The 22,165-nt window shown below is 37.9% G+C and overlaps 1 protein-coding gene across 5 annotated transcripts in view; it reads right to left on the bottom strand.

Moving 5' to 3' along the window:
• The window catches only part of Map3k13 (mitogen-activated protein kinase kinase kinase 13), a 160,669-nt gene that overhangs the window by 121,654 nt on the left and 16,850 nt on the right, over window positions 1-22,165 (bottom strand). The window contains exon 1 of one of the 5 annotated variants that reach the window (XM_070029751.1): window positions 8,940-8,994. The exons of the other annotated variants lie outside the window; for them this stretch is intronic. The gene's annotated coding sequence lies outside the window, so the exon portion shown is untranslated. Of the gene's footprint in view, window positions 1-8,939; window positions 8,995-22,165 lie in introns of those variants that run through there. 5 annotated transcript variants of the gene reach the window in all.

Genomic DNA, 22,165 nt, shown 5'->3' with positions numbered 1-22,165 from the left:
ACCATTTCTGGTTTTGGTGGTTTATTGGAGATAAGAGTCTCATGGACTTTTCTGAACTGTGATCCTCAGATCTTAGCCTCCTGAGTAGCTAGGATTCAGGTGTGAGCCACAGGCGCCTGGCTGAAGTAAATTTTATCAGAATTGGTCACATCTTTGTACTGTGGAAATTACTGATACACATCTTATAATACAGCATGCAAGATTTGTTCTTCAAATTGTATAATAGTGATCAAAGTAGTTATTTGTTTGCAATCACTTGGCTTCTGTGATGAAGGCAGAGTGAATTATTTTTTTGAGGGTCCTGGGGCTTGAACTCTGGGCCTGGGCACTGTCCCTCAGCTCTTCAGCTCAAGGCTAGCACTCTACCACTTGAGCCACAGCACCACTTCTGGCTTCGCTTATGTGATGCTGAGGAATCAAACCCAGGGCTTCATGCATGCAAGGCAAGCACTCTACCACTAAGCCACCTTCCCAGAGGCAGAGTGAATTATTATGAACCCATTTTTCCAGACTGCAGAAGCTAGGAAACAGGTAAATGTTTAGACACTGCATGTGAAAGTGCCTAGGACAAAGTCTGTTCTATGTGTATACATGTGCATATACATCTGTAAACACACACATGTACAGTAAGAGGAAGCACAATTTTTCTTTAATATATTTTTACTATCAAAAGAGAGATTAGTGGGCTGGGAATGTGGCTTAGTGGTAGAGTGCTTGCCTAGCATGCTCGAAGCCCTGGGTTTGATTCCTAAGTACCACATAAACAGAAAAATCTGGAAATGGTGCTGTGGCTCAAGTGGTAAAGTGCTAGTCTTGAGCAAAAGAAGCTCAGGGACAGTGCCCAGGTCCTGAGTGCAATCTCCAGGACTGGCAGAGAGAGAGACAGAACAGAGAGAGAGGCAGAGAGAGAGAAAGACAGAGAGAGACAGAGATGAGACAGAGAGACAGAGACAGAGACAGAGAGAGATTAGTAGCATATGTGTTACTAATGCTTCTTAACTTTAATTCATGTAGATACTCTAGTGAGTTCTGTTTAGATGATGCATGACACTTCCGTATTTGGCTATTAGCTTCCATGTTTAGGAGAAACTATTACAGCAGTTCAACTTTAAAAATACACGGGACACTATGTGATTTTCTTGTTTCCTTTGTATGTTCTTCCCCCACAGTATAACCCCTGTTTTCACTGTATTTGATTCCAGTGCCTTGCATCTTGTATATACATTTTTCTAATTTAGGGAGGGGAAAGGAAATAACAAAATGCTGTTGAAAACGAACTTTACAACTTGGTGGTGGAAGGGGAGAGGGAGGAGTTGAGGAGGTGGGAAGGGAAGGAATGGTAGGAGAAAAACAAAGGAGGTGGTAACAATGCTCCCTCCATAGGAAATGTACTCATTACCTTACTCATGTAACTGTAACCCCTCTGTACAGTATCTTTACAATAAAAATATATTAAAAACTAAAAAAATATATACTGGACACATCCTTAAACTTCCTTTCCTTTTTAAATCCCTCTAGCATTCCATATCATTTTAATTTCCTCCTAAGATCTCTTTTCCTGGACAGCATGAGCTCTGGACCAAGGGTAGGCAAGGTAAGTTTGGCTCTGGTTTCCTTCCGCTTTCTCTTCTATTCCCCTCCATTTACTTATTTCTTACTTATTTGTCCATTTATTATTTATAGTACTGGAGTTTGAACTCAGGGCTTTAAGCTTGCTAGGTAGATATTCTATCTCTTAGCTATGACTTTAGTCATTTTTGTTTTAGTTATTTTTCAAATAATTAAAAAAAACTCACATTTATGAGTAGGCCATGTATTATGATATCCAGATTTTTATTGAATGAGAAGGAATCTCTTGAACTTTTTGCCAGTGGTCTCACCTCTCCTTTTTTTGTGCTGGTGCTCAGGTTTAATTCCTGGGCCTCCACACTCTCACTTGGCTTTTTTGGCTCATGTCTGGCACTCTACCATTTGAACCATACTTCCAGCTCTGGATTTTTTGTTAGTTAATTAGAGATAGAAATCTCTTGGATTTGGAGCTGTGAAGGTGGCTCAGTGGTGGAGCACTTGCCTTGCATGCCTGAGGCCCTGGGTTCGATTCCTCAGCACCATATAAGCAAAAAAAAAAAAAAAAAAGATTAAAAAAATAAATTAATTAAAAATTTAAAAAAAAAGAAATCTCTTGGATTTGTCTGCAAGGGTTAGCTTCACACCTCTATTCTTAGATTTCAGCCTCCTGAGTATCTACATCCGTGCCTGGTTCTGTCCCCTCCTACTTCTTTTGTGACAATTCATATTCATAAACCTTTTATTCATGGATAGCAACAGCAGGTAGGGGAAACTAAATAGGTCAGTGAGAAATGAGTCAGATATCAGGTATGTCACAGAAACCAGGAATGGATCTACAGGCCTTCCAGCAATTAGGAACTAAGAGAATTACAGGAACTACAGAGTGAGAGAAGCAAGCAGCCTAGAGAGTGAAAGGCAGTGAGAAAGCAAGGCATCGTTAGCCATATCAAATATATGGAACCAGCAGCAGGGAAAGTGCAAAGTGCTTTGCACCTTTAATCAATCACTTTTTAGTCCTCTTATTCTGATGAACGTCAGTCTAATGAGACAAAAGAGTCAAAAATCTTACAAATGATAATAACTGTAATAGTTGGCTGGCTGGGAGTGAATATGAGACGGAGAGTAATCACAATCCTTTGGATGAAGTTTTATTTTTTTAAAACGTATTGATTGGGGCTGGGAATGTGGCTTGGTGGTAGAGTGCTGGCCTAGAATGCATAAAGCCCTGGGTTTGATACCTCAGTACTACATAAAAAGAAAAAGCTGGAAGTTGTGCTGTGGCTCAAGTGGTAGAATGCTAGCCTTGAGCAAAAGAAGCTATTGGCAGTGCCCAAGCCCTGAGTTCAAGCCCAAGGACTGGGCAAAAAAAAAAAAAAAGTATGTATGTATGTATGTATGTATGTATGTATTTTTTGTTATTATAAAGGTGATGTAACAGGAATTACAGTTAAGGAGTTTACTTGTTAGAAGGAAATAATTCCAATTACATTCATTTGGACCAAAAAGAGAGAAACTGATCATGAGCAATATAGTTTTCAAAAGTACTATGTTTTAGCTGAGTGCAGTGGTTCACACCTGTAATTCTAGCTACTCAGGAGGCTGAGATCTGAGGATTGAGGTTCAAAGCCAGCCAAGGTAAATAGCATATGAGACTTTTATCTCTAACGAACCCCCAAAAAAGGCAGAAGTAGAGCTGTAGTTCATGTGATAGAGTGCAAGTCCTGCACAGAAAAAGCCAAGTGGGAGCACAAAGTCCTGAGTTCAAATTTCAGTACTGGCACACACACACACACACACACACACACACACACACACACACACACACACACACACACACACACACACACACACACACACACACACACACACACACACACACACACAGTATGCTTTGAGGAGAGAACTAAAGCTGTATATTTTATTTATTCCAAGAGGATTCTGTATATTCTATTTATTCCAATAGGATTCTGTGGCCAAAGAGCTGGGGAAATGTTTTATCATCCTTTTATTAGAAACATTAACAAACTAAAAGTCCTGAGAAGTCTTAAAATGTATAAGCTTGTTTAATTTTGCTAAGTAAATCTTTATTAAGAAATCTCTGCATAAGTAAGTTTAGAAAGGTATTTTTCGTGATTTTTTTCTTTCCCTAGCTTTTTGGTTCTGAGTTATATGACTCCTATGTATTTTTGTATGTGGACTGAGAGGAGTGAAGGCTCCTGTTTCTTGTCTGCAGGAAAATGTATTTGTTTCATCACATACTGAAGATTATCCTTTTTTCATTGGCTTGTCTTCCCACCTTCATCACAATTCAATTGACCTTATATATGTTAGGTTTATTTCTGGCTACACAATTTTGTGCCACTAACTTGTCTATCCTCAGACAATACCACATTGATTATTATAGCTTTAACTAGTTAAGTCTTAAAATCATGTATTATAAGTCTCACCTATCTTCTTGTTCCTTTTCAAGATCATTTTTGCTAATCTATATCCTGTACATTTCCACATAAAAATGTAAAATCAATTTCTTCAGCAATTCCTACTAGAATTTTGATGGGGACCACACCAGATCTATAGATTGAATTAGGGAGAATGGTCATCCTAACAATTGTATGTATGTGCACATACATGCATAAATTACATAGACATCTATAGCTTGTATATAGATATATGGCACTTTTTATGTATTTTGCACTTTTTGGCTTCTTAATTTTTTCTCAATATTTTTTTCATGACAATAGAGGTTTTGTGCTTTTTTCACAGATGTACTTGATTAAATTTTTGTTCAATTTTTTGTTTGCTGTTGCTGGTCCTCAAGCTTGAATTGTAGGCCTAACAGGTATTCAACTTATTTTCTTACCTGGTACTCTACCACTTGAGCCATGCCTCTAGCCCTGCTTTTTGCTAGTTATTTTCAAGATGGAGTCTCATATACTTTTCTGCCTGAGGTGTCTTTAAGCCATGATCCTCTGGACCTTAGTCTCCTGAGTAGCTAGGATTACAGGCATGAACAGGCCTGGATGCTGTACCCAAGCTCTTTTGCTCAAGGCTAGTACTGTACCACTTTGAGCCACAGCTCCACTTCTTGTTTTCTGGTGGTTATTGCAGATAAAGAGTCTCACAACTTTCCCACCCCAGCTGGCTTTGAACAGTGAGCCTTAGACCTCAGCCTTCCTGAGTAGCTAGGATTACAGGCATAAGTTACCAGCCCCTGGCTGTATTTGGTATTTTTGCTGGTGATAGTTTCACATATTTTCTAATTGTTTTAGCTGTTCTAATTATTCCTATAGTTTATACTGAAAATAGCCTTTTGCTAAATTCAAGTAGCTCAAGTAGATTTTCAAAAACAGACTTTACAGGATGTTTTAAATACACTCAACCATGTCATATAAGAATAATGACAGTTTTACTTTTTTCTGAAAATCAAGACTTTTGTTTTGGGCCTTATCATACTGCCCCTACATTAAGCATCTAATATACATTATTACCTCATTTACACATTACCTTCATAAAAACTCAATGTTATTTCTAAGTTAGCTGTTGTTGCTTTAAATACTCGGCAAAGGCCCATGGTTTAAAGACTTAATTCCCAGCTTGGCATTGGGAAGTGATGGAAGCGTTAAGAGGTAGGGCTGGGTGGGAGGCCTTCTGGTCACAGAAAGAGACTGGGTCTCTGGTCTCCAACTACTTTTGCATCCCGGCCATGAAATAAATGGGTTTTTCATATCATACACTTCGGCTATGTTTGTTGCCCAGGCTCCAACACCAAAGGCCAAACTGGGTACCTGATCATTGATTAAAACAGTGCCAGTCAAAATAAACTTTTTCATTTTATAGGTTGATTATAAAGGTGTTATAATATCAAAAAGATGACTAACAGGCTGGGAAGGTGGCTCAGTGGTAGAGTGCTTGCCTTGCATGCATGAAGCCCTGGGTTCGATTCCTCAGTACCACATAAGCAAAAAGAAAAAAGCCGGAAGTGGCGCTGTGGCTCAAGTGGTAGAGTGCTAGCCTTGAGCTGAAAGAGCTGAGGGACAGTGCCCAGGCCCAGAGTTCAGGCCCCACGACCGGACCCAAAAAAAAAAAAAAAAGATGACTAACACAGCATACAAGACCAAGAGTCAGAGGGTTTCAGCAAACAAGTACTAAATTAATAGTAGCTGTGAGGGACTATTAGGGAACACGGGAAATGAGGTGGCTTTTTTGTTTGTTTGCTTGTTTTTCTCTTTGTTTTTGCAATATTAGGGACTAAACACAGGACCTTATATAAGCTAGATAAACATTCTACCAATAAGCTACAGTCCTATCCCTTGATGGTTTGTTTTTTAATTGAGTATAACTCAAGCCACACTTTCATACCTTTTTGCTTTTACTTATTTTTTTCAGGTAGAGTCTTAAGTGTTTGCCCAGGGAAAGACACAGATCACAGTCCTCTTAATTATGGCCTCCTATATCACCAGGATCATAGGGATATACTGGCACCAACTACCACACTTAGCTTATTGATTGAGATGGGAAGCTCACTCACTTTTTGCCCAGGCTGACCTTCAGCCTTAATCTTCCCAATCTCCATCTCCAAAGTATAATAAGATAATAGGCATGCGTGGCTATACTCAGTCTTATGTTGTTTCTAAATCCAATTAAAAACAACTTTAAGACCTTTAATACATTTTATTATAAATTACCAAAACAAAAATTGTACTAAAACAATTTTTTTCTAGTGTTGGTCTTGGGGCTTAAACTTAGGGCCTAGGTGCTACCCCTGAGCTTTTTTGCTCAAAGCTAGTGCTCTACTGCTTGAGCCAAACCCAGCAATTCTACATTGGAGAATTTAATTATTATAAAGGTGTATATATATATATGTATATATATATATGAGTATGTGAAATGATATATGCACAAAGTATGAATATCAGCATTGTTTACAATAGAAAGGCCCATTAAACAACCAAATATTCCCCAGCTCTATGACTGGTTATATAAATTATGGCCCATAAATACAACAGATTAGTATTTATATACTAGTAATTCATATCACTTATTAGGAGCAGCTATTCAAATATAAGGATACTTGCTATGCACAGACAAGAAAAGATAATTCAAAATATCTTACAAGTGAAAAAACAAAGATTAGTATGTAAAATAGTATATAAAAAGAAATGAGTTGAGTTATATTTTGATGTTTCCATGCATATACAATATGAAATTCTGGAGGGAACATTGGAAAATTCTAACAGTGGTCTGGTGAGGCAGATTGGGAAAAGAATGGGGCAGACTTGGCAAACAAGACAATATACTTTGTCTGGAAATCATATTAATATGTATATTATTTATTTAAAAAGTGTTATGCTTACGAATAAGTTTTAGTGACACCATTGGTCTAGTTGTAAAAGTACTTGCCAAGTGTCTACTGTAAGTAAGTCAAGCAAGCATATTAGGGGCACTGGCAATACAGTACTGAACAAGATAAAGTATGTGCCCTGCCAGAATTTACAGTCTAGAAGAAAAGGCCAAATACACATATATTCACACATGTATGCACACAGTCATATATGTACACCTCAATATTATATATATATATATATATATATATATACATACTTTTTATATCTATAAAATAGACTATATAATGCCAGGAGCTTTTCTTTTTCTAAGGAAATCCAGGTAAAGGAAAAAGTGATGTGGTAAAAGAAAATTGGTAGGGATTGTCTGGGAAGGCCTCCCCAGGAAGGAGGTATTCTAATAAATATCTCAATGATTGGAGAAGAGGGAGGCATGCTTTCAAGGCAGCAAAGGCCCTAAGGGAAGAAAAGCTTGTTGTGCTGCCTTTTGGGTGGTTGAAAGACTGACATACTTCTAATCCCGTCAGAACAGCACAGCTTTCCTGGTAACCATGTCACCTGCCACTCAGGCTTATTTTCCAAGGAACCTTTACCCCTCCCTAGTCTTGCCTCATGAACTAACAACTAAATAAATATCCTTTTCCAGAAGAGGCTATTGATTTGGGGAAAGTAATCAGCTTGGGAAGTTGCAGTCACCGAGACTCAGCAGCCTAAAGGGTGAGTCAAGGTTTTCACTTCAGCCTGCTAGAACAAGGTGTCCTGTCCATTCCAGCAAGAAGCACTGGGGACCAGTACCACTGTCTGGGCTCCCTCCACAGGCAGCAGTAATAAGCAAGCTGGAGAAATAGTCAGAATGTCCCTGAGGTCTTACAGGAAGACAGGGAACGAAAAATATTCTACAGGAACAACCTCTCTCCTCAGCACTCTCCAGAGATTTCAAAGGTTTATGGCTAACAGCCAGTCTTTACAGCTTTTATATATTAACAACATTAAACTATATTTCCATATTCAAAGTCATAAAATTGACATGGACCAGGTTTTTAAATATATTGTGAGAGGGAAAAAGGAAATACGAAATTTTGCAACCCTAAAACAGCCTTAATATTCTTGTAGCGACATTCAATAAAGTCAATATGTTTGTGTAACATTCTGTTTAGTTCCTGGAACACTAATCTCAACTTAAAATAAGAACAGCTAAAGTGTCACAACTCTACTATTATATATGAAAGTTATTTTACATATAGTGCTGGGATTTCTGCCTGGCAAATAAGCACAGATGTCAAAATGTAAATTAAAAAAAAACAACAGATTTCAAAGTTGCATGAATTTTCTTTGGCTGCTTGTCACTTCCAGCCATTTGACAAAGTTTTTCCTCTTTGAAAATATATATTTGTGGCTCATTATTAAATATTTTTATTGTTATTATAAAGGTGTTGTACAGTAGAGTTACTGTTTTATAAGTCGGGTAATGAGTACATTTCTTTTTAGACAATATCACCCCTCCCTTTGCTCTCTTCCAGTTTTTACCCTGTATTCTGTGGCTCTTAAATCTAGGATTCCAACATTTTGTTACATTTTAGAGTCTACTTTATTCTCATGCATTTCATTTTTTTGAACAGAAAAACCTCTAGTATAATCACTCCAGAGTAATTATTTGCTATCAAATTCACCTCAAGGAATAGCAAACTATAAAGAGAAAGGGACAAAAAATCTACACATTATTTGGAAATACTGAATTTCTGAGAACCAAATATAAATTCATTCGCTTTTATTTAGTTGTAAAAATCCTTCACTCAACATAAGATGTTATGCAAGCAGGATCTGTTTTAGTAGGATATCTGATAAAAAGTTGTTATGGCTTTTCATTTTTAAAAATAAAACTATGTGAACTGTTGAAATTTTCTCTTATGTAAATCTAATACACTGATTTAGAGCCAAGCAGGAACTTGATTTAATCTTAGTAAATTATCTTTATAATTCTTTTGATATTAGCACATTATAAAAGTTTAAAAACAAAAAGCTACTTACACCAAGCTGAAGTCTGGTCAGAGTGCATGAAACTGCCAGCAGCCAAACTATTTCCTCACAGACTAAACTTTGTCCCCTTCCTGGCTGTTTCTGTATCAGTTGGCGGAAACACATATCCAGCAGCCTTGGGAGCTACCACCCAACAGCCAGGTGGGAGGGTTTGTTCATATAACTCCACACCACTTATCAGCAACTTCTCAAAGGTCAAGTGAAGTATGTTTAAAGAGACAAATGTAAGGAAGATTATAGAGGAAAACCCTAGAAATTCTCATAATCTCTGCTGGCTGGGCTTTGACAGAGCATTTCTTTCCCACATGTTATATGGTGGAGGAAGGACAGTCCTCTGGGCCTCAAGTATCTTTTTCCCCCCCTTTAATAGAAGTTTTCTGTCCTGTCTAGAATCTATACAAGTGCTATCATGGCAGCAAGAGGCCAGAAGGCTGCTTTTCCTCCGTAGTCCATTATCTCCATTCCCACCTCTTTTATCAGGGAGAGGAATAATGCTGAATACCTGGTAAACTTAGCCCTTTCTGACATGCAGAATATCTGCTGATCTAAAGAGAGCACTTGGGTCCCAAATTCTGTTCTTGGCAAGCTGCTTCATGAGCCTATCTACTTTCTCTACACTCTTTCCCTTTGAGCTTCTGCATTTATGCAGCTTGTGCCATAAACCCTTGAAGTAGAAACCCTTTACTATGCATTTATTGCCCTAATACTTTTTTTTTGTACGTTGTAAAAAGTACAGAGGGGTTACAGTTACATGAGCAAGGTAATGAGTACATTTCCTATTGAGCATTGTTGCCTCCTCCTTTGTTTTTCCTCTACCATCCCTTCCCTCCCACCTCCACAACTACTTCCCACCCCACTCCTGTGGAAGTTATAAAGCTAGTTTTCAACATCGTGTCTTATATATCTCATTGTTACAATGGGTTAATTTGTATCCCTATTTAAGCATTTTGTTTTTTCTCTTCATTTCCCCAAATTAGAGGAGTGTATATACAAGATGCAGGACACTGACATCAAATATAGTGAAAACAGGGGTCATACCGTGGGGGAGGAATATACAAAGAAATAAAATCACATAGTACATTATAGATACATTAGAAATAATAGCAAGAAAGAAAAAAGGTATTTGTGTTCCTATCTTGGGGTTCATTTTGCTTAACATCATCTTATATGGTCATATATACATAGCTTTTGACCTTTTCTGCTTGTCCTAGACATGTACTAGTTATTGCGAATAAGGGAAACCATGGGACCTATGTTTCTTTGAATTGCCCTAATACTTTTCTAAACATTATCTTATTCTCTCTGAGGCAATATATTTGGGGGTGGTCTTCAAATTTTCTTAGTCTGAGTCTCTTAACACAACATGACCCCTTTACTATATTGGTGCTTCTCTCTAATAACAATGAAAGGCAAAATAATGTTCTTGTCCTAATCATCAGACCTGTACATATGTTATTTTCTACAGCAAAAAGGACTTTGTAGGAGTGACTCTGCTTATGAACCTTGAGACAGGGATCTGGATAAGTCATCCAGATGGGTGCAATGTCATCATATGTGTCCTTTAAAAGCAGTGACCTTTCCCAGCTGTGACCACAGAGCTAAGGCTTGCACTAACTCTGCCTTTGAAGATGAAAGGAAGAAGACACAATCTGAGGAGTGCATGTGGCCTACAGAAGTTAGAAAATGCAAAGAAACTTTTTTTTCTAGAGCTTCCAAAAAGGAACATAGCCCTGAAGCAGCCTTGGATTAGCACAGGGATCATGTTGGACTTGATGTAACGTGTATTGTTTTAAGCCACAAGGTTTGTTATTTATCATCATCATCATCATCATCATCATCATCATCATCATCATCATGTAGTTGAACAATCCCATAAATCAGGTTATAAGTACAATACTTCTTGGTCAATGTTACCCTTTCTTTTGTTCTCCCCCATTTTCCCCTCCAATCCCAACCCTCAAGTTACATATTTCATTTTTGTTACTTTTTTAATGACAGCATTGAAAAATAACATGGGTACTTTCATTTCAAAATATCCCTTTTACAATATGATATCCAGGACTGAATAGCACACATCCAAATGAAGTCTAAAGAAAAAAGAAAGTTACAGGACTAGCAAATTCTTTAGAGTGCATTTGATGTATATGTTTGAGAAGGGAGTGTGTGTGTGTGTGTGTGTATGTGTGTGTATTATGATATTTAGGATAGTCTTGAGGACAGCAGCTACTAGCTGGGGTTAAGAGGTAGAGAATCAACATAAAGCCTTTTTGTCCTTTTTCAGTTTTTACCATAGCAGGTATTATCTATTTTAAAATAGGTCAAATGTATTATGGTACTTTGGATTAGATCCTGAAGTAGAAAATATAATACAATAGTTGAAAATCTTGTGAAAACCAAATGAAGTCTAGATTTCAGTTAATAGTCAAATAAGCTATATTTATATATAGAAGATGATGTTAACCAAGGAGGATCTGGGTGAAAGATACACAGGAACTTTCCCTACTGTCTTTGCAACTTTTCTGTAAATATAAAATGAACCCAAACATATAAAATCTACTGAGACCATAAACAGATATTTAAATGTTATTAGGCTCAACCTTGGGGAAACTACCTTGGAGAAAGGAGACATAGAACCAAAGAGGCTAGAAATCTAAGACTGGACATCATTTGGCATAAGGAGATGAGGACCTATGTTAAGAGGAAGGTCATAAAAGTATGCAGATATAAGATACATTTCAAATGAAATTATTCAGAATATTTGCAATGTCAGAAAGATCAGAATGGTGATATTAGTGACAAAAAATTAGAGGGTAAAGTGAGATGAGATTCATTTACCTCATTAATTCAACAAATATTTGCCAGCCAGGTGCCAGTGGCTCATTCCTATAATCCTAGCTACTCAGGAGACTAAGGACTGAGATTGAAGCCAACCTGGAAGACAAAACTGAAAGACTCTTATCTCCAGTTAACTAGCACAAACCTGAATGTGGAGATGATAAAGCACCAGTCTTGAGCAGAAAAGCCTAGTAAGTGCTTAAGGCCCTGAGGTTAAGTCCCAGTACCAGCACTAAAAAAAAAAAGCCAAGCACTATGGAAGGCATTAGAGATATGAGTTAGCTTATAAATGCCAAATATAGAATGACTCCCAAACACTGAATTGTCCAAAAGGCATTCAGACATAAAGAATGAGAGTTCAAGTGAGAAAGATTATACAGAGTGAGGAAGAAGGTAACACTGAACCATGGGGTGGAACAAGGGATCAAGAGTGGTAGCAAGGAAGACAGGGAAGAAATAAGCAAAGGGCTTAGAGTGATTTTCTGGAAATGAAGGTAAGTGAGGAGAAAAACCTAAGAAGTGGCCTGTCAGATGAATTGTCCAAGAAACAAGATATACAAAAGTACACAAGGCATGACAGGTGCCAAAAGCTCACCCCTGTGATCCCAGCTACTCAGAGGCTGAGATACAGAAGACTGAAGTTAAAAACAAGCTCAGGCAGAAAAGTCTGAGACAGTCCATCTCCAATAGAACCATCAAAAAGTAGGACTGGAGGTCTGCCTCAATATGTAGAGCAAGGGAGAGGCCCTGAATTCAACCCTTATTAGCATAATAATTATCCTCATCATTTTAGTGTAATGTTGTATGTAATCATACTGTTGTAGAACAGAGCTCCATAACTTTCTATCTTGCAAAACAAACTACCAATGTTTAAAACAAGGGTTAGGGTTATAGCTCATTGGTAGTGTTTGCCTACCCTGTACAAGGTCTTGGACTATTCAATATTCACCACCACAAAACAAAATAAAACAACAAAAAAACCAAGATAATTTTGCAAAGCAAGACAAGCCTAAGTAGAACCCAGATTATAGAGGTGCTAATTTTCTTACAAGATTTCAATTCCTAATCCTTAGACTGTGTTTGAGACCACAAGCTAGATTTTTATTTAAAAGAAAATAAACTGAAACACAGAGAAAAATGCAAAATTTGCATGAATTTTAAAACAAGTGTTGAGCTTCAAGAATGTCTTTAGAGGTTTGGAAAAAATTATATTAAGTGAAGTAAGCCAGGCCTAAAGAATCATAGGTCCCATGGTTTCCCTTATTTGCAATATCTAGTATAGGTATGAGTCAAGCGGAAAAGGTCAGATAATGTGATGTTAGGAAAATGAACCCTTAAATATGTATTTTAATGTTTTCATTTCTTTCATGCATGTGTTTCTAACGCATTTATAAGATTATTTCTTTGTTGCTGTGTATGTCCCTCCCCCACAGTGTAACCCCCGCTTTCACTATATTTGATGTCAGTATAACATGTGGAGGAGATGGGGACAAACAAGTCGTTTAAGGATTCAGGTGGACCTGTTGCAACAATGAGAAGTACAAAATGTCATGTCAAAACCAGCTTTACAATGTCGGTGTGGGAGGGGGAGGGGGGTATGATTGGGTGGGGGGGAGGGGGGAGGCTGGAAAGGGAGGTGAAGGGTAAACAAAGGAGGAGGCTGCAATGCTTGGTAAGAAATGTATGCATTATCCTGCCCATGTAATTGTAACTCCTCTGTACAGTATGTTCTCAAATAAAATAAAAAATAAATAAATAAAAAAATAAAAACAGCAACAGTAAAAAAAAAAAAGAATGTCTTTAGAGAAGATCATCTATTTCTAGTTTTAAAATTCACTTTCCCTTTTTATAAGGAAAGCCTGGATATACATTTGAGATGTCCCCCATATAAGGGGCAACTATATAGAAATGTGTTCTTGCTATTAAAACCTGGGATACTTTAAAGGTAACTTTATGGCAGGGCACTGGTGGCTCATGCTTGCAATCATAGCTACTCAGAAGGCTGAGATCTGAGGCTCACAGTTCAAAGCCAGCCCAGGAAAGAAAGTTCAAGAGACTCTTATCTCCAATTAACCACCAAAAAGCAAGAAGGGGAGCTGTGGCTCAAGTGGTAGCGTGCCAGCCTTGAGCAAAAAAAGTTGAAGGACAGTGCCTAGGCCCTGAGTTCAAGTCACAGGGGAAAAAAAGGTAACCTTATGAATTACGGCACAATGGAATAAATATTTCACATACAAAGAAGAAAATTAATAAAATCTTGAATTTGTCATATTTACCCCTATTTTGCTATTGAGTCCTATTAAGATAACCATTTTTGGTGTGTGCATGTCAGTACTGGGAGCTTGAACTAAGGGCCTGATGATCTTGTTTGACTTTTTTGCTCAAAGTTAGCACTCCATCACTTGAGCTTCTTGTTGATTAATTGGAGATAAAGGTCTCATGGATTTGTCTGCTTAGGCTGATTTTGAACCACTATCCTCATATCTCAGCCTCCTTGAGTAGCTAGGATTACAGGCATGAGCCACCTGCACCTGGCTTGTAACCATTTATTATTTATCTACTTTGTTACACATATTAGAGGAAGTCAGTCCTTAAAAAAAAGAATTGATAACTGTGCTTCAAAGTCCCATTTATTTAAAAATTGAATCCATGACTTCTGTATAGTACATGGTATTCAAATAAAAAGGAAATGCTGTTTCACCTATAATGCTCTGTCAAGTAAATTAAACAACTACTTAGCATTTGAGCTTCATAAATTAGGCAAAGCACCAGCTTAAAAGCTTGCATAATTTCCAACACATTTATACACCCTCAGTTTAGGTAGCACTCTAAGACTTTTTATAAATCTGTGTGAGGAAGCCATTGGAGCAGTAATAGTGAACGTAATATACAGTTTTTGAAAATATCATGAGAAAACTATGTCAAGCTAATGGTGGTTCTAAAATTAATTTTCTAGTCTTTATAAAGTCATCTCAATTGAGAAATCAGTATCATTTATTACCTCAATATACCCCTTGGTAATTAGAGTATTTATTACCTCAGTCTTCCCCTAATAATTATAGTCCTTTATGTCAAAAAGAAAACAGATCTTCAACGATAAAGTAAGCCAGTTTTTTTCTTCTAAATATTGGATTTCTAAACAAAAGGTTATTTGTATAGTGAATAGCTTTAATAATTCCATTTGGTATACACTACCTGAAATTATCTCTTGAAGCTAAGGGAAAAAAAGCTATTGCAACACCATACCTAGAAGACAGACCAACTCCTGCACATCAATCACTCAGCCCAAGCTGTGGCTCTCAGCATCCTCTATGCCTGCCATTCTCTCCTGCCATGTGATATCATGTTTTGAGAAAGCAAATCTGAACTGATATATAAAAGAATAAATTATTTTCTATTCCAATTTGACCTTCATGATCATGAAAAATGATTGAATTCTAAATGATTCCCTTTTCATTTTAAATGTATATTCAGATAATGTGCAACAATTTAAGTACTGTGGATGTCAGTAAAACAGAACAACCAATACCACTGTGTAGCCTGGAATTACCCAGGCACACATCCTAACAAGGTCTCATCTTTTGCACCACTGCACCCTACTATGCAATAAATGTGTCCAGATACAGAACTCAGCTCTCTGATCAAGCATAAGCTCCCAAGTCAAGGACACATGATATTTCTTTCACCTAGTATGTTGTAAACATATTGTCTATCTCTTCCTATGTGTGCAGTAGCATGAAAAAGGATAGAGAATGTTGTAAAGAAGTCCTTGCATTCAGTAATCCTTGCTTCTTGAGAGGCAGAGATGGGAAGGATTGCATTCAGATAGCTTGGGAAAAGTTTGTAAGACCCTCATCTCAACAAACTAGGTGAGGCGTTTCACATATGTAATTCCAGCTATGCAGGAAATATAGGTAAGCAGATTATAGCAAGAGATCCTACCTAAAAAATAACTGAAGTGGGGCTGGGAAGGTGGCTCAGCGGTAGAGCGCTTGCCTTGCATGCATGAGGCCCTGGGTTCGATTCCTTAGCACCACATAAGCAAAAAGAAAAAAGCCATAAGTGGTGCTGTGGCTCAAGTGGTAGAGCACTAGCTATGAGCTGAAGAGCTGAGGGACAATGCCCAGGCCCAGAGTTCAGGGCCCACGAACGGACCCCCCCCCCCAAAAAAAAATTAAAAAACTAAAGCATAAAGGGCTGGAGGACAGTGGCTGTAGTGGAAGATATCTGCCTAACAAGCACAAGGTCCTGAGTTGGAAGCCCAGGATTGTCCTTTCCACCAGGATTGTGTCAGATAGATAGATAGATAGATAGATAGATAGATAGATAGATAGATAGATAGATAGATAGATAGATAGATAGATAGATAGATAGATAGATAGATAGATAGATAGATAGATAGGATAGATAGAATATATATACATACATTTCTGTATATATATATCTGGATATAGATACATGTATATCCATTTATATATGTATACATACACACACATACAGAAATACAGGTATATAACAGAGCAATGATTAATTACTAAAACCAGGGACATCCCAGGTGTCCATCAGTAAACTGATCTGATAATAAATTCTAGACTCCTTGTGCAATTCAGTGTTACATAGGAATGAAAACCAACAGCTGCACCTATTGACATAGGTGAATCTAAGGCTATAAGGTTGAGTAAAAAAAATATGTCCCAGAAATGATTTACAAACTGATTCCACACTCAGTAAGTTAAAAAACAATTGAAAGCACTAAATTACCTGGAATTGTACAAGGCAACTTAAAAGCTGCTCTTGCTGGGTCTGTGAGTTAACTAACATTCAGACCTCTGCCTTGCATCTGTACCCTTTGATCTGACCCATTATTCCTTGACCATTACTTTGGGCTCCAGGAAGAATCACCAGTAAGCATCTTGAGACAAAGCAAACTGCCTATCAACAGGCAAGGCCATCTTATCGTGAAGAAAACAGCTAAAGCTACAACCCACTAGGCCTCCAGAGTGCGATAAAGGTCAACCAGGCCGCACTTGTGACCTGGAGCTATTTTAACTGTGCACACCTTTGTCATTCCTTGCCTCCAATTCCTCCTATGGAATCTGAGACCAACATGTCCCCAAAGATGTACTGAAGTGATGTCCTCCCATGACTGCCAGGTATTAAGTCTTTCTCTGTCCTTCACTTTATTTGGCATATGGGGCGAATGGCCAGATCTACTATGGGACTCCTGGATTGGACTTTAGGCCTGGTATCTAACCAGGTTCAGAATCTTTCAGACTCATACAACTCCCCAAAAGATTTGAACGTTTCCAAATTTAATTTTAAAATGATATAAACTTTAACAGGTGCCAGATGTATAAATTCTAACATTAAATAATAGATTTAAGGACTCATTTCACTGTGTTTAGACCACAAAAAAGACATTTCCAGAATGAAAGTCAGTCCCTTAATTCATTATGTATTTACAGCTTTATATACACAAATGTATTTGCTTACTTAAATGCTGGTCTGTTGATGTCTTTTAAGGGTAGGATTGTAAAGCTGTAAGAGCAAGAACTGGGTATAGTTTAACTATCAAAGAAAACATTTTAAGAATTCCTGCCAATATTGTCTCTATCTTATGGGCTAGACAGTGGGAAGCTATTTTTCTTTTTCTTTTTTTTTTTTTTTGGGGGGGGGGGGCGGATAGCCGGTTGTGGGCCTGAAATCTGGGCCTGGGTGCTGTTCCTCAGCTCTTCAGCTCAAGGCTAGTGCTCTAACACTTGAGCCACAGCGCCACTTCCGGTTTTTTTTTTTCTGCTTATGTGGTGCTGAGGAATCAAATCCAGGGCCTCGGGCATGCAAGGCAAGCGCTCCACCACTGAGCCACCTTCCCAGCCCGGAAGCTATTTTTCTAAACATTGATCATTTTGGCAATCCAAAGGAGATCATGTCCATGCTACAAAGGTATAAATTTCCAAATTAAATTTATAATTTCTATGTAAAATACAAAAGATATTCAGTTCCAGCTCTCCCTTTAGTAGTAAAACAAATCAAACAAAAAGAGGCAGTTAAAAGGCAGATAGGTTAATGTTTACACAAAGGCATTTGACTCTTGTTTTTCCTTTCAAGTTGTAATGGTTCAATGGCCTCGCTGGAATTCCCCTGTCAGTTCAGGAGTATCTATTGGAACTTTCAAATAGAAACTACTTTCACATGATACATGACAATGGTATGCCAAGTGTGATCTGTCTCTGCACCTGGAACTTGGATGTCAGAAAACAAGTCCAAAAATGAAGCAAAATGAAAGGCTTTTTCATTCCCTTAAGCATTTTTTAAAAATCAGTTAATGATATATAATGATATCATGCCCCCTTTATGGGGGGGCTTCTTTGGGAGGGGAGGAAACAGATGGAGGAGGAAGCAGGGAAGGAGAGGATACTGAATGATAGAAATACATTATACTGTATATGTATGAAAATAGCGTAATGAAACCCATTAAACTACAGAGAGGGGAGGAAAATGGGGTTTAACAGAGTAATATATATCTCTAGGATGAATTTGATCCAAGTACATGTATATGTGTGGGTATATATATATATATATATATATATATATATATATATATGTAACTATCACAACAGAACACCATTGTAAAAGTCATTGATGCTAATAAAAATTTTTAAGTATACTTGATGATACGTATTTGTAAGGCCAAATTATGCACAGAAGACAAAGTTTCAGAACACCAGACAGTCCAATTTTCAAGTCTTAAGAGACATAGAATATATCATCAGAAGTGAGAATGAGTCCACATTTGGTTCCTCTTTCCTTAGTCTATCTAAAAACTTAGTGTAAAGCTATTATTGTTTCTGCTTTCTTTCAAGAATGTGCAGAACACGTGCTTTCCCGGGAGAGATTTCACATTCACTGTTTTAAGGCTCACAGGAAACTGTCCTTTCCAGTATGAGCTGATTAGGAAACCAAGACTGCCAGCAGAAGTTGGCACACACACTACAGAGAGAGGAGAAAGGAGAGGGGAGGGGAGGGAGAGAGTGCAGTGAGGGGAGGAGGGGGGGGAGGGAGGGAAGAAATGATGGAGGGAGAGAGGAGAGAGAGAACCTCCATCTAGGCCCGCCTCCAGTTTCACCAAGGACACCTCTTCCCCATTTTCAGAAGGTGAAAGTACAGTAAGTATTGCCCTGGAATTTTAGCTCAGTCAGCTGTTTTCTCTAAAAAGTTGTTTTCACGGTGGGGGTTGGGGGGAAGCCAACAAAGGTAATGTTTCACAATCTGAGTTTCTACAGAATTTACTGGTGTTTCAGAAGTTGAGATGAAGGACGTACAAGAGTAGGGGAAAAGTAATGAGGGAAAGTTCAGCAGAGGGAGATGCACCACTTTTTAAAATATCCTTTCCTAGAGCATCTCTATGCATTTTATAATAATGGCTAGAAATTTTAATTCAGTATATTAAGCAAAAAATACAGAGGGCTGTTGTTTAGAGTTAAGCTCCCATATTGGGCCCACACACTAGATGAAAAATCAAAATGGACTTAGCCATAGTAAAGTTCCACTTCATCAAATTGAAACTAGACTTTCTTTGACCTTCTGAGAAATCAGGATATAGAGATAAGAGCCAAATTTCCCAAAGAGGCCAGTTTCAGTTGGCAAGATTTTTAAAGCTTCCTCTACTTTAATCCCTACCAAAATAAAAAGGTGAGCTGAAGCAACTTGATATTAACTAGCTATTTTCCTATTGCTCTGTCTCCAGTCCTACCATATAAGGAAAGTAACTTAGAAATGACCAAACTGATTCCATTTCTGCTTTCTTCAGCCCTTTTCTGTCTAGAAAATCAACCTCTTCTGCTCAGCTCATCAGGACACTTAGTCTGTTTGAGGGAACGAAGTGTTGTAACATTTTGGAATAGAAAATAAAGCCTAATAAGATCTTTAAATTGTTATAATTTTGTTCTTGACAAGCATGATGTCATTAATTACAGGACTAAATTAAAGGACTTGTGATTGTCCTTCCTTGTTCAAACTCACAATGTTTCCTGTTCTTACTGTCCTCTTTTAGGAAGGAGCAGTAAATGGGAACCAAATCTACATATAACTGCAATCCTGATTTTTCAAATAAAACCAAAATAAAAATGTACTAATTGGGGTGGGGAGGGAGAAAAAAAAATAGAAACTTGTTCTTTTCCAAGGACTTCTCTCCTGCATTTCAACCTCCATATTCCCATCTACTTGGCAAAAAAGGGAAAACAAATTGATTTCCAGAAATACAGCATTTATAATCATTTCCCAAAATTCTTGAAATCATCAAAATGATAAGTGTCTTCAATGAGTTGGTGGATTGCTGGCACACCGTAGATGGCTTCAGAATGCCAGTTACTAGAAAATATAGATTATGCCTGTAATCCTAGCTACTCAGAAGGCTGAGACCTGAGAATATGGTTCAAAGCCAATCTGGAGAGAAAAGTCTGAGACTCTTATCTCCAATTTACCATCGAAATGCTGGACTGGTGTAGCTCAGTGGAAGAGCACCAGCTGTGAGTAAAAAAGTTGACAGCAAGAAGCTCTAAGTTCAAGGCCCAGTAACAGCACACATGAACATTCATGCATGCATGCATGTGTACATACACACACACACACACACACACACACACACACACACACACACACACACACACACAGAGTCAATCTTAACCACTAATCCCCAGGGAGGAGAGAGGGGCTGAAAGTGATAATAATCAATCATTCCTACAGAATGAAGTCTTCATAAAAGCCCAAAAGGACAGTCTTGGGAAAGCTTCCAGATAGCTGAACATGTAGAAGTTCCTAGACAGTGGCAACTCACAGAGAGCACTAGAGTTCCTCTCTTCCTGCATGCCTTGTCCTGTGTATCTCTTCATCTTTATCCTCTGTTAATAAACTGCATATCCCTGATTCAGTGAGGACTACAACATATGAACTGAACTCATGGTAGGAGTTGTGGGAACAGACTTACAGAGGGTCAGTCAGAAGCACAGGTTAACCAATTTAAGAGCTTGCAATTGGCACCTGAAGTACATGAGAGACAATCTTTGGGAATAAGCCTATAAACTATCTTGCATGGATGATACCTAGCTGGGGTCACTGCAGAACTGACTGGAGTGTGGAGGAAGCCAACACACTTTCCATCACAATAGTCTTCCAATACTGACTGCTGTGGGGTGAGACTATAATAGAAGCTGAATTTGAGTTTGTTTGTTTGTTTTTTTGCCAGTCATGGGGCCTGAACTCTGGTCTGGGCACTGTCCCTCAGCTCTTCAGCTCAAGGCTAGCACTCTACCACTGGAGCCACAGCGCCATTTCTGGCTTTTTCTGTTTATGTGGTGCTGAGGAATCAAACCCAGGGCCTCATGCTTGCAAGGCAAGCACTCTACCACTGAGCCAACTTCCCAGCCCCGAGTTTGGTTTTTTTTTTTTAACTCACTTTACACTATAGATGTTTCAAAGGGCATTAATAAAAAATGTTTCCATTGGGGGGGGGAGTAAAAGTCTGAGAGATGCAATTTCAAAAATATGGATTTTTGTTTTGTTTTATATGTATTTTGGCTCAAATATATTTGCAACCAACCTTCCCTCAAATTTATTTTCAATGAAAATAAGTGTTTATCAACGATTAAACTAATTTTTACATTTATTTATATATTTGCTTGGCAGTACAGGGACTTGAATTCAAGGCCTATGCTTGCTAGGCAAGTACTCTTATACTAACTACTTGAGCCAGACCTCTAGCCCCTCAACAACTAAATTCTAAAACATAAAATCTAAATACATTTTAGTTTCTCAGATGCAACTGCAGTTTCTCAAGTGAGGAATAATCTATTTAGTGCCTTTTTTCTACAGGACTTTCTCTTGTTGACTAAATGACTCCTTAATTGATAAGTTCTACTCAGATTTCACTCTCTTTTCTCTGGTTAGTATTGAAATACCTTAACTAAAAATATAACTAGTATTAGCAAGTCACTGTTCTGAACACTTTAGTATAACCCTGTGAGATACTTCTAGATTGTTACTGTCATTTTAGATAGGACCTTGAAGGTGGTTAGCATCCCATTTGTAATAGGGTACAGTACCAAATTTGTGCTAAAATTAAATAGCTTTTATTTAAGTAGTCTTTATTTCATATTAAAATTTTATTTGGTGCAATATTAGGGATTGAATTTAGGGCTCTAGATCTATCACTTGAGCATATCCCCATTCCTTTTGCTTTTACTTTGTTTTTCAGTCTCCTGCTAACTTTGTCCAGGCTGGCCTCAGACCATGATCCTCCTGTCTCCACTTCCACAGTAGCTGGGATTACCAGAAGGCTCCTTCATACCCAGCTTCCTTTATCTTTCTGTTTTTATTTCTTTAAGAAG

Source organism: Dipodomys merriami, unplaced genomic scaffold, assembly GCF_024711535.1.
Source record: "Dipodomys merriami isolate MVZ:Mamm:240054 unplaced genomic scaffold, mDipMer1.0.p SCAF_2, whole genome shotgun sequence".
NCBI lineage: Eukaryota > Metazoa > Chordata > Mammalia > Rodentia > Heteromyidae > Dipodomys > Dipodomys merriami.
Note: the sequence above shows the minus strand (reverse complement) of the source record. Positions and strands in the feature narration are given on the sequence as shown.